The sequence below is a fragment of the Alosa sapidissima genome, chromosome 8, assembly GCF_018492685.1.
Source record: "Alosa sapidissima isolate fAloSap1 chromosome 8, fAloSap1.pri, whole genome shotgun sequence".
In the NCBI taxonomy this organism is placed as follows: Eukaryota; Metazoa; Chordata; class Actinopteri; order Clupeiformes; family Clupeidae; genus Alosa; species Alosa sapidissima.
The window spans coordinates 8,404,731-8,417,235 of NC_055964.1; positions in this window are offsets into that span (position 1 = coordinate 8,404,731).

The following is a 12,505-nucleotide window of genomic DNA, read 5'->3' on the forward strand; positions in this document are numbered from 1 at the left end:
AGCCACATCAAAGTGTTATGCAATTGATGTCCCTCTTAGGGCTGATAATGACTAGACCTGGGCCTCCTGCACTCTCCCATGTTTCCTGAAGCGCTCATCTGTGATCACGCCCAGTGATGGATGGCCTTGCCCCCCCCATCAAACAAGCTCACCTCTAGCTCTTAAAGTTGTACTATAAATCCGTTCAAGAATGCGGGAGAGACTGTCTTCATTTCCTTGGCAGTTATTCAGCCATGTTCTGTTTGTGAGTTTACTAATGCAACTAGCCATACTGACTCTGCAAGGTTATTGTTATTTTTTTTATCTGATATAAAATAACCCAAGCGGTATTAAACTATTTCTTTCCATGTGGAGTGGGTTGAGAAGAGAACTCTGTGGGGGTCCCCCCCCCCCCGATTACACAACACACACCTACTCTTCACACTAAACGCCAGTAAAAGTCTGTATGTATATATAGGCCTCTTTCATTTTGTGCAAGAAGCAGGGCTGAGCGCACCCCGGGGCGCCAGACATACTGCGCCTCTGTCTGAACGCTCTCCTCAGGGCATGACTATGTCATCCCGCTGTCTGACTCACCCCAGCTCAGAGACGGTGCCACTGATGTGGGAAACAACACAACAGGCATCCCACAGGCAAGGGCTTGAGTAAACTTCTCCATCTGATACAGTTGACAGTTTGTTTTTACTCAGCAGCTACTGGTGATTCCCCAAGATTCTCAAGTTCAATCACACCATCATCATCCTTAATTACTGTACATTGAATACTGCTACTTGTGCATTTTCTCTTTATTACTCTACAAATCGTCTGAGCCAAGCAATTTGTTGTTCAATGGTCCCTTTATTCCCTCACCCATTAATTATCAGCAATTACACATGATTTATATTTTATTTTATCTTCAGGTTTGTTTCTATTTTTCTCATGCGGTCATTATCAGGCCTGGCGATCGCGTCCATCAGTTCATAGGGAGCCACACGTCAGCACTTTTTCTTCTTTTCTTTCCAAGGAGAGCGGCTGAATTCTAATAAAGCGCTATCGCGGAGCCACAGGGGGAGTTTGTTATCTGAAGGAGCCCAGCTTGTAGAGCTGCCAGGGGTTCCTTTCTCTCCGCAGCGGCAAGCACACCGCACCGGATTTGCGTCTTTGTTCGGAGGTGTCCATCCAAGACTCATAAAAAAGACTTCCATTGGGTGTATCTCTCTCTCTCTCGCTCTCTCAAGCGATCGTAAGATTTAATATTAGGTTGCCACAGGAACAGAAGACACCACAAGCTTTGTAGGTTAGGGGTTATTGCACATTAAATTGGAGGTAACCCTATGAATCCAAATCAGAAGGTACTGGTTATTATTTTAATGTGACAAACACGTTGGTAATAACTATCCTTGTCGCTTTGGGGTCGTCTCTGGGTCAGATTGACACCAGATCACCAGATCAACCTGCTTTTTTTTTGTGGGGGGGGGGGGGTTGCAATCGAGACTCGAGAAATCAACCGTGACAGCTGCAATGAGTAAGGCCTGTTCCTTGGCCTCATTAAAATGAATGAGTCTCTAAAATGTGGTTATCTGTAGGCCTAGGAAGGCTAAATTGATTGCGGGTGATTAAGAAATGAAAGGTACAAATGACGAGACTGGCATGTGTGGCAGTGACGGACAGACAGAAGGGAGTTTTTCGGAACCTCAGGGGACCGCTGCAGATTTGCGACAATTCTGCTCCATGATTGCCTGAGTACAATGGGTAAAAAGGGTGGCAGCAATTCAATTTTGACCAATTTAAGGTCTTGGCTGACATGATACGGGGTGACTGTCTTTTATTCAGGCGCTGCATGGTCGGAGGGCAGCCATGTCAAATGGATTGTGCTTCCTTTGTCTGAAGACGTTTTCATCACACAGCGTCCGTCATATACCCGTCTTACAATGGTGTCGGTCCCTCCAGCTCTCTCCCCTTATTTATAGCCCATGCACAGAGCCACCACCCCGCCACACTGGGCAATCCTTCAACCGTCGTCCGAGAGACGTTAACAGGCTTATAAGGGTTTTATGGCCTCTGTCACATCATTAAGTTTTTAATCACACACCACATTCTGGCAATCAGTCATTCACGCGACCATACATTTAGTGATGTCTTCATAAGGCCAAATTATTATATAGGGTATGCATGTTCTCAAATACTGATTTATGACCCTTTGCCTGAGAGTAAATTAGAATAAATATGACTATTCCTTGCAGGTACCTTGCAGGTTTCTTGAATTTCCCCTTGGGGATCAATAAAGTATCTATCTATCTATCTATCTATCTAGGTACTGTTACATAGGAAGAAACCTTAGAACTGGAACCTATGACATGGTATGGTACACTTCCATGTTCCACTTACATTCAGATACTTGAGATAAAACATGATAGGGCTGTCTACTCTAAATCACTGCAAACTCTAAAACCCAAAAGCATACTTGATTTAAAGAATAAAAATGGATTAAACATTTACAGTCCAAACACAGCAGGTTGCCAGCTGATAACAGGACTTGAGGGATTATTCCATCTGTACACATCTTCCAATTGCATCTGTCAAGTAAATCTGAGTGTCTGGAGAAGCCTGCTTTGTGGTGATTATGAAGCACAAAAAATGTAACAGCTCCATCTTGTTTTGGTTTAACAGAGTTAGATCATTCAAAAAGACATGACAATCCATGAGTCAGACAAAACTGATATATTATTACAAAGCATCAAAGTAAGCCATTTGTCTAAGTTATGAGTTTGGTGGCAGCTTTTCAATCATTTATCTCTAGTTTTTTACCCACACGACTGGGAACAAATCATGCCCAAAATGGTACGCTTTCTATCTAAAATCCATTGAGTATAAACTATCGTTCCGCTCAACTGGAAGTATATTCTGGCCATAATTAGTCTGTCTGGAAACAATTTACAGGTTGCTGTAACACTGCCACAGCACTCTCTGCAGACGTGAAATAACTGAAAATAAGATAATGGTGTAAGTGGCTTGCGGTAATCCATTTCAGCACCTCCTGTGCAGTTCATTCTCTCCTTGGTGTGGGCAGACTGTACGTGGATGTGTTCCCAACATTGCAGGTTAAAACCCATTAATTTCCTGTTTGGTAGTTAAACTAAGAGAAAACTACACACAACACTTAGCTGTTAAGAGCCAAAAATAAATCTGCTCAGGTAATGATATTTAGTCTAGTAGTCTGTTGTATCTTGTGTTTTGTATCACAAACAGTATTAGAAAGAGGCTTCTTGTAATCTGTGGCCTCTACAGTAATACTTAAAGACTTTCTATTATACACACAGGCAGCATGTTTTTTACCCGTATGCAGTAAAAGTACTAAATTTAGAAATCTTGGAGGAAACTGATTAAGGCCTCTGATCAGAACATTCTTCAGACAGCCTCCATCATGGAAACAAACCAGAGACTCTGGCAAATAAGCAAAGTCCAAGACACAGAGTGAAACTCTTACAGTAATCTGTGTGTATGGTTTGTGTGAGTCAGACTTTTCCACAAAGCCGAATTCAGGGCAGTACAGGCTGCGCCCGTGAACTCTTAACTGCTTCTACACATTTCTGTTCCTCTGAAGCCTCTTCCCTTTTTTGATTTTGCCTTGTCATGAGGCACCCTTACCTCCTCCTGGTCATCCGTGTGGAGTTAGCTGGTTTCTACATTAACACACACATGTTCGCCCACAGAGCTTCGAGGACCCGTGAAGGAAGCCAAAGCTCCCCATGGGGATAGCCCTCATCCCCAGATTTCCTCTCAGGTCACAGCCTGAAGATCACTCTTCACCCCAACACATGCTGATTAAGGACTAATGGACTTCAGGAAGGGGATGCCCCAACACACTGTCGACCTAAGCATCCAACACGCAACAGTGGAAATGTAACTGATCCCTGCATACCTTTGCTTTGATTCATTACACAGATTACTCATCTGCTTGAACCCTCAAGAGAATGCCCTACTTTGGGGAGGTGGTTATCTGGGAGGCAAAGAGAGGCAAAGAGAGACAGCAGGCAAAGAGGGACCGCAGCGTGCCAGGGAGCTTGGCCAGGGACTGTTACACCTGCATTTGCACTCAGTACTCTTGCACGACTGTGACCAATCAGAGTGAGTATCATGAGGTTGATGGGGTGTGAGAGAGGAAGCAGGTGCCACAGATACCAGGCTCAGTTGACCTCCAGTCAGATAACTCCAAGATACTCTCACTGGCAGGAGCACAGCAAGAGCATGACAGACATGGACAAGGAGAGCATTCCGTGACTCCCACTACAAATACGACGACCAAATGGCAACAACATTTAAATGATAGAACAATACCAAGTGCAAGGTTTGCCAAAGGGTTTTTGACTCATTCAGACTGTAATCATTGACATTTCCTCAAACAGCCAGGAGAAATGCACCTAACTATAAAACAAATCTGAAAGTGCAACAGTCTCTGTGCTCCACAGAATGCTAATGTAAAGTAAGCAGCTACAAAATCAGATATGGGCTTAAAATTAGATCTTTAAAGCAACACTGTGGAAAAAAAATAATATGCCCCCATGCCCCTTGGCATCAATATTCAATGCCTTTTAGTACAACAACGGTACCCAGTTAGTCAAAAATCGACTGAAAGGTTCATGATCCAACCCAATCAACAATGTTACATAGTGCAATATTGTGCATTGGCAATGTGTTACTTATCCATATCCTAAGTCTATGTAGCATCAGTTACTTTTTAAGTAAAAGAACTGCATTGTGCTTTAAAGTTCCAAGCGGAGGGTCCACCGGAGAGAGAGAGGGTTGTTGGCACGAGGTGAGTCATGGTGCTTTATCTGAATGGAGCTACTGTGTGGACGCCGAGTCTCGTCCTGCAGATGTGGAAGTAGGCTTTCCCACAGGGCATCCAGCCCATTTTCCAGTCAAGGTCCTCCAGAGAGGAAGGGCCGACTGGTGCCCTCTTCACATCGAGGCCCTTATCGCCGTCTGATCGCTGTCTGAGCCCAGCGTGACAGTCAGGCAAATTGGCTGCGCCACTGTTGTTTTCCATATATCACTCTCAGTACTGAACCAGTCATTCATCATTCAAGATCATCATCTGATACTGAAATGAGCAATGTGGATTATTTATTTTAGCTGTCAGGTAATCATCACCCTTACAGGACATACACTCAAATGATCTATTTATAGATAGCCCTTCCAGAAACTGAAATCCATAGTTGAGGAAAACGTGTCCCAAATATCTCTTTGTCTGGCATTTTTGGAAATTGTCTAAGACTGATGAGATAAAAGGTTTGTAATCTGCAGTCTATTGCAATTCAATATTCAAATATACAGGAACGGGAGATTAATGTAACCTGATTTCTGGATTGTCCTACATACATAGACCATTTAAATATCTGTAATGTCATGAGGTTTTCTGGCTACATACTCCATAACTTTCTCTCAAAGCACAATTATGCAACTTCTAATTCTTGCATAATTGACAAGCTTTATTATGCAACATGATCATATCCTGACCACGACTTCTATGTACTATGTATATGCACAACTCCAGGAAAATTAAATCAAAGGAGTTGCTGTTATGCATACAAACTAACTAAACACATCTGATTCAATACAAATGAAAGAAGTTGAAGATCTTTGAAAAAGTGTTCAATTGTAGGTTACATAAACTGTTCCCAGGCAAGGGTGGTAAAGACTGATATAAGGTACAGGTTTTTTGTATAATCAGTTTTTCATTTGTGTATTACAGTGACAGCTCTATGAAAAAGATGGAAATGTCTGTCATTCAGTGCCAATGGAGAATAGAGAGAATGTTCCTTGTCTTCAGCGCACACTGAAGTCATTCACTGTGAAAGTGCATCTGCAGGCTGTTTCACATTCAGGCCTTTCTCTGTCCCAGCATGCAAAGGGGGGACTATTTTGATTAGTGCCCACTGTTACGCTTCCATCAGGAATGTGACATTGGACGGATGAATGAGGAGGAAGTGCCGACGCGGGCTTAATCCCAGCGCAGTGGCTACTTCCCCACTCCACCAAAGCCAGGGTCAAGGGGGATACAAAAACCAGATGGCCCACTGTGTCTCAGGCATTCCAGGTGGGGGAGTATGGTCAAAGCCCTCCCCTCCCTACCCAACGCCTCCTCTCCTCTCCCCTGCCTCCCCATGTTCAATTAGCAGGGCCACCATGCCGTGCAGCTGTGCAGACACTATTTCATTCATCAACAGGACACTCCGCGGGCCAATTTCCCACTGTACAGCTCATTAAAAGCACAGGGTTAATATGATGGGCAAGGGAGTGGGCAGCTAACGAACAAAATGACCAGACTGAGAGTCAATGATCTCTTTTCCCCCCTTTCTCCGAAATTGGAATCTAAATGGTGTGATATTGAAAAAAGAGAGGGGTCACTCTCACACAAAAAAAGGAGTGTGCAGCTACTGGCACCAAAGACGCTACTGCAGCTGGTTGAAGACCAAGACCCCGCCTGACTGCACTTTAAAGCAATTCTATAAAAAAAGGTGATAATTATGATGCATGATCCAGTGGGCCTCAGAAGCACTCTTGCGGGCATTCAGATCCTTGGCTGGGGTCAGCGCTGTGGGAAAATTGTTCGGCAGCATGTGAAAATGGCAGGATAATGATGTAAATAATTGGGCAAAGGTGGGCAACACGAGAGGGCTTTTTCAATTTGGCTGGTGATCTGCCGCAGCTGGACTCCTGAGAAGCAGCCCCTCATCATTTCCAGCCTGGCCAGGCTGCGCTCCGCGTGAGGGGTTGGGGTGCCGGTGGGAGCAGCGGGCAGATTATGGCGTTTGCCTCATAATTATATATTGAACTCGCCCCAGGGAATGACCCAGTTTCATTGTAGTTTACAGTGAGGCTCTGGGTCTCCAGTACTGAGTGAGTACCCCCCCGCCCCACACCCCTCTCCTCCTTCTAGTCCCTCCGCACACCCAGAGCAGCAGCTGCCTGTGGCGTGGGTCTGGCCCAGTCGTGGCCCAGGTGTGGCAGATTCAGCCCAGATCAGGGCCACGTCCCCCCACCCGCCTGCACACTGCTTTTGGAGCCATTCGTCCATCACTACTACACGCAGCTCACACAAAAGCATGGCTCGCAGGGCACATTATATCCCCCGAAGGCTTCCAAGTGGCCCGTGGCGTGCCACTGGGGTCCATCATGTTAGGCGTTGAGGAGGTGCTAAGAGCGCAAGCTTGGGTCAGTCGCTGGGAATGACCTGGTTCCAGTGTCCAGGGCAGAGCTGTGATTGAGTGAGCGCTGATTTCGCTAAGTGCCTTCCTTCAAGACAGGCTCATAATATCAATGCACATGTACAAGTAATCACCGACCCCATACAGAGAAGAACATATGCAAGGGCACAGACTCAGCAGACTTTAATACAATACTTTAATACACAGACTCAGTAGCAATTAATACAAACCTGCTACCGTAAATAGTGGGGCTTCTTTACAAGTGTGTGCCAGCAGATTGGGCTGAACTGTTGGCTAGTCAGGGTAGTAGGCTGTGAGGCCTTAGTATCAGTAGCAGTGAAAGACAGATTGCTTTGGGGGAATAGCACATAGGCAAGGGGGGAAGCCTCCAGAGCATGTCTGGGAGGTTAAAGGCCTGGACAAATGGGTCCCATGGCAAGAGCTGCTTGTGGGCTGCTAGATGTCTGTTTGTTTGAGTAAGAGAATTTCCACATGTGGCACCTCTAAGACCTGCACCCAAACCACTGAGGAGACCTGCCTCCCAAGGGCATAAGGACCAAGGCGGTAGAGGACCAAGGCGGTAGAAGGCCGAGGCAGTAGTGGGCGGAGGCAATGGAGAGTTTCATTCTATAAACATTTTGAGCTATTTTATACTGCCTAATGAAAATGTCACAATGCATACTTCAGTCGGTGAATTGCATGGTGTGAAAGTTCAATTTTCAAAACTTAACAGTCATAAAGTAGCATAAAGGTCTTTCCAAATGTTAAGTCTTTCTTCTTTTTTTCCCTTCATTTGCCAGCAATCCATCACATCTGTGTGGAGAGCAGGATAAGTTGGGATTTCTTGAGCATGCTGAAAAGTGATATTCTTTGTTGACAGTGTCTGGAAAAATGACAGCACCCACGCTCTCTCTCTCCCATTTCCCAATGCTCCAGGCATGAATCAAGCCTGTGATGTACCCCACACTTACACGGTACCACACCAAGGGAAAAATAATGTAATTGTTCCAATATGGTCCAACAAGGAGCTCTCAAAGAAGGATGGGAGAACAAAGAAAGACATTCTCACTGGAACCAAGCCAGAGCAATGAGTATGTGGTACACGTCTTCGGAAAAAAGCGAACAATTTGCAAAGGCCAGAACAACGCTCTGCGATAGCTCAAATCCTATTAGCCATGGGTCCATGACTTACAATTGGAGGGGGTCATGTTATTCTTTCCTCTGATCAAGGTCAACGTCTGTCAACACTATTGTTCCACAGATGGTACTGCCCTCTGCTGCATTAGAGCTGACAGTGACAGGACAACACTTTGCTGGATCGCTGATGACCGTGGAGAGGAGAGTGGCTACTGTAGCAGATTAGCTGGAGGAAGAGTGTGCATATAATGGGCTTTGTGCACTAGCTTACTTGAAGTCGGCAAACTAGTTTCCTGTTCGTTGACATGGCTGCCAACAAGCACCATAAAGAGGAGTGCTTCACTTGTACCCCAACGTGAGCTCACCGAAAATCCTTCCCTCCTTATTTTGTGCAGCCACTGCACGTAGGCTGGTGTTTTTAGTAAAAAGGTGGAAGCTAAAATCGCTTTTATAATGACAGAGGCACACAGCAATGCTCCTTAGAGCCGCGCACTAAAAAAAAACTCACATACATTGTATTTCTTACGTTTTGGTACAATTAAAGCATTCATCTTCAGGTGCTTGTTGACAGTCATGTCGAAGAACAGGAAACTGGTTTGCCGACTTCAAGTAAGCTAGTGAACAGAGCCCATAGCAATGTTAATGGAGAGGATTGGGACATGTACACATGGGGTACTTCTGCGATACATCCTGTGTCCGCACAGGAGAATCAGTGTGTTATGGTGCTCTAAATATTTCCCCAAAGTATGCATGACTGATGATCTGGTTTTCCTCATTTCTGACTTAATCTGGAAAGTACTATATTCATCTTAATTTCATATTATGAAAAATATATATTTCTCATCTTAATCTAATTAATCATATATAAAAAAGGAATAATTAAAATGAAGAATTGCAAAGGCATGCAATTAGTTGTTTGCTCTAAAGAAACAAGTGTCTTCATGGAAATACTTCATAGCCATGACGTGGAAGGCTGTCCCAAAGGCACGCTAAATCAAGGTTCACCTTTACGCTGAATATAACCGGAACAATTTTTGGTTGTGGAAGTAGCGTCTTCTTCCAACTCTCATGTATCTCGTACCATGCATTGACACAGGCTCCTTGTTCCTTGACACTGATTCTTTGTTCCTTGACTATATTTTTAAGTTCTGCCAAAGCTCCAAGCAGACTTAGAATAAAGCACGCACGCACAAATGCAAACTTTTCTGAAACATAAACGTCGATGATACATGATGTCCTCTGCTGTCCAAACGCTTGGAGAACCTTTTACCCTAAGAACTTTTCTGATGTGTTCTATTACTCAGTGTTTCACTTTTGAAGACTTTTACATAACATGTGAGAGTGCATGAGTGCCACAGGGTGGCTTGGGACTAGGGTCAACTGTTTTCCTCATTCCCAGACCAGGCCCAAAACTGTAGATTAATGCCTGGACTGTTCCCTTACAGCGCACACACTCCACACATGAGGTGCACCCATGTAGTGCAACCGGAGTTAGAACCTAGGCACTAAGTGTATCTGTGTGTGTGTGTGTGTGTGTCTGGTGCGCTGGCGGGAGTGGGAGAGGGAGGCCAGGTGATTTACTCAGCTCCCCAGTCTCCAGGCTGATGGCTCCAACAGACCTCCGCTGGGCATGACTCCAGTCGTCCACCCACACATTCCCCAAGAGCAGCGACAAGCAGCAGACTCTGACCAGGACTTTCGCTTACAGTGGCCAAGAACAAAGAATCTGTGTGTGGGGGTCTCTCTCTCTGTATGTATGTGTGTGTGTGTGTGTGTGTGTGTTTCTATATATATGCTGTACACATCTGTAAGAGTGGATAAATTGTCTAAGCCAAATTGTCCCCGTAACAAGACACGCGATATCTATCAGCAAGTGAAGACACACACTCCATATAAATGGGATGATTCTTCACTTTCATACCTCCACAAAACATTAAACACAGAAAGGACATATTGCCTATAAAAATCTATATAGACTCCCAACATCTCATATGGCTGATGACGTACCGTCTACCAATGCAATGTAGGGTCATTCGAACAAGTCCTGCTGTCTGGTGTCCGCTGCAAGATAATGACCCAATCCCCAACTGCCCTTGCGGTTCCATCAGGTTGTGCGTATGGTGTCACTGAGACCGAGAGGGTTCATTCCAGACACCAGCCCTCTCCATGACCCCCGACAGCCCCCAACCCTACCCCTCAAAAAAACACCCCCAGCTGACCAGCTCCGGCTTTGTCTCACGTTCACGAGGTCAGGACATCCCATCGCCCACACACACACACACACACACACACACAAAACATCCCCACACAGCTGCTTGTGGAAGCGTTCCAACAGAGGCACCCCCACTCCCATTGCTGGAACACAGAGACAAAAGACGGCGGCTCCCACACGCCAGCATCTGGTGGACGGAGCGAAGGTGCCCCGAACACAGACACGTGGCGTCCATGCTCCCCGGATGAATTACAACACCAGCTTGCTTTTTTTCTCTCTCTCTCAGCTTTTGAGCCATCACTCCGCTGGCTCCTCATCAGTCAATACGGTGACCACACGCTGTAATTACACAGCAGTAATGTCAATGCGCCTCGCCTGGCCACGTTCATTTCAATCACCTACTCACACATGCATAAATCTATTTGATTATTAACACTTGACTTTCTTGACTGTTCAGTTGTTTGATGCACATTTAAATTATGTCTACATGAACAACCTCAATTTTTGCCCTAACTAGATAAATGGCTTGTCTTGGCTTCTTTTCTTTTTTTCTTTTCTTTTTTTTTTGAGGAAGAGGAAGGGTAGCATGGCAACAACAAAGTGACCCAGCTGGAGTGTTCCATGCTCCAGATTTGTAAAGCTTTTAAAGGAGCCACCCTGGAGCTATAGCCCACTGCTCAGACAAAAGAGCACAGGACAGGGGGAGAAAAAAGCCAGGCGAGGTTCAGAAGCCATTTCGCTCAAGCGTGCGCAGCACAGCCGACAGTCTCGCGGCTAACACTAATGAATGCCGCAGGTCTGGGGAAGGTTGGAGTTCCCTGCTGTTAAAGGAAATGCAACTGCAAAAGAATCTAATGACTCATTTGGTGCATAGAAAACTTTGCATGAAATCAAGTGCCCTCTCTTAACTGGACCAGAGAAGCTGACATCTTTTTAAAACTACCAGTAAACCTCCAAAAAACCAGGATGTACACAAAAAAATTCAATAAAAAGAGTTAGGGTCAAGGTTTCTTTCTTTGTGACCATGCTCAGGTTGTCTGGCTTGAGATGTATATAACATTACAGCTAACTTAGGAAAAAGCAAAACCACTGGTTGTTTCAGTGAAACCCCCTAAGGGCTTCATAATCAGAGAACAGATCTCTTTTCTTTACGTATCCATACTGAACCCAAAATATTAGACACACAAGCTGAAATGAATGCTGTGGAATATTACAATTAGTTATTACACGTATTACATTACAATCCCAACAACTATACACTTAGTAAGAGTCTAATATAATATCTACTACTGAATATAAATTTGTAGTTGAACAAGGCAAGGATTCTCATTTTTTTCCGATTGTTGAGATCATGAAGCCCATGTGTAATGTAATGTGGGGTGCACCTTTATGAAGCCAGTAGCTTCATGCTCATGCATGTATTTTGAATACAAACACTGCTGAGAGGAACATAAGGGTGTCATTAGAGTTGAATTGCATTTGCAGCTCAGTTGAACCTCTCCGTGTGGACTTAGCCAACCAGACGGCTATTAACCTACCAGCCTCACCTTTCCTTGAAGAAACTGGGGCAGATATTAGATATCATTTCACCCAACGATGGATCATGTTCAGGCCTCGGGTGGAATACGCACACACACACACACACACAGCACTGACCCCACAGGCTATGAAAACACATGACTTCATTCTTTATTTGCATGCCTAGGGGTCATTAAAACACTTATCTGATCATAACGACCTGGGTGAAATATCTTCCGAATAGAGCAATGGCAATTTCTCCCAATTTAGGAGTGCTGCTGGGCTACTGGATGGCAGCACCCCAGCCATGCCGGATGATAAAGACTGTTTCCAGACGCAGCACCACATCGAGAAAAAGGGGGTGCAGCCATGATAAATGGATCCAATTAAATAAATTATGTGATTTAGATTTATGGATGCAAAACCAGGAGGTTCCGAGCACAGAGGC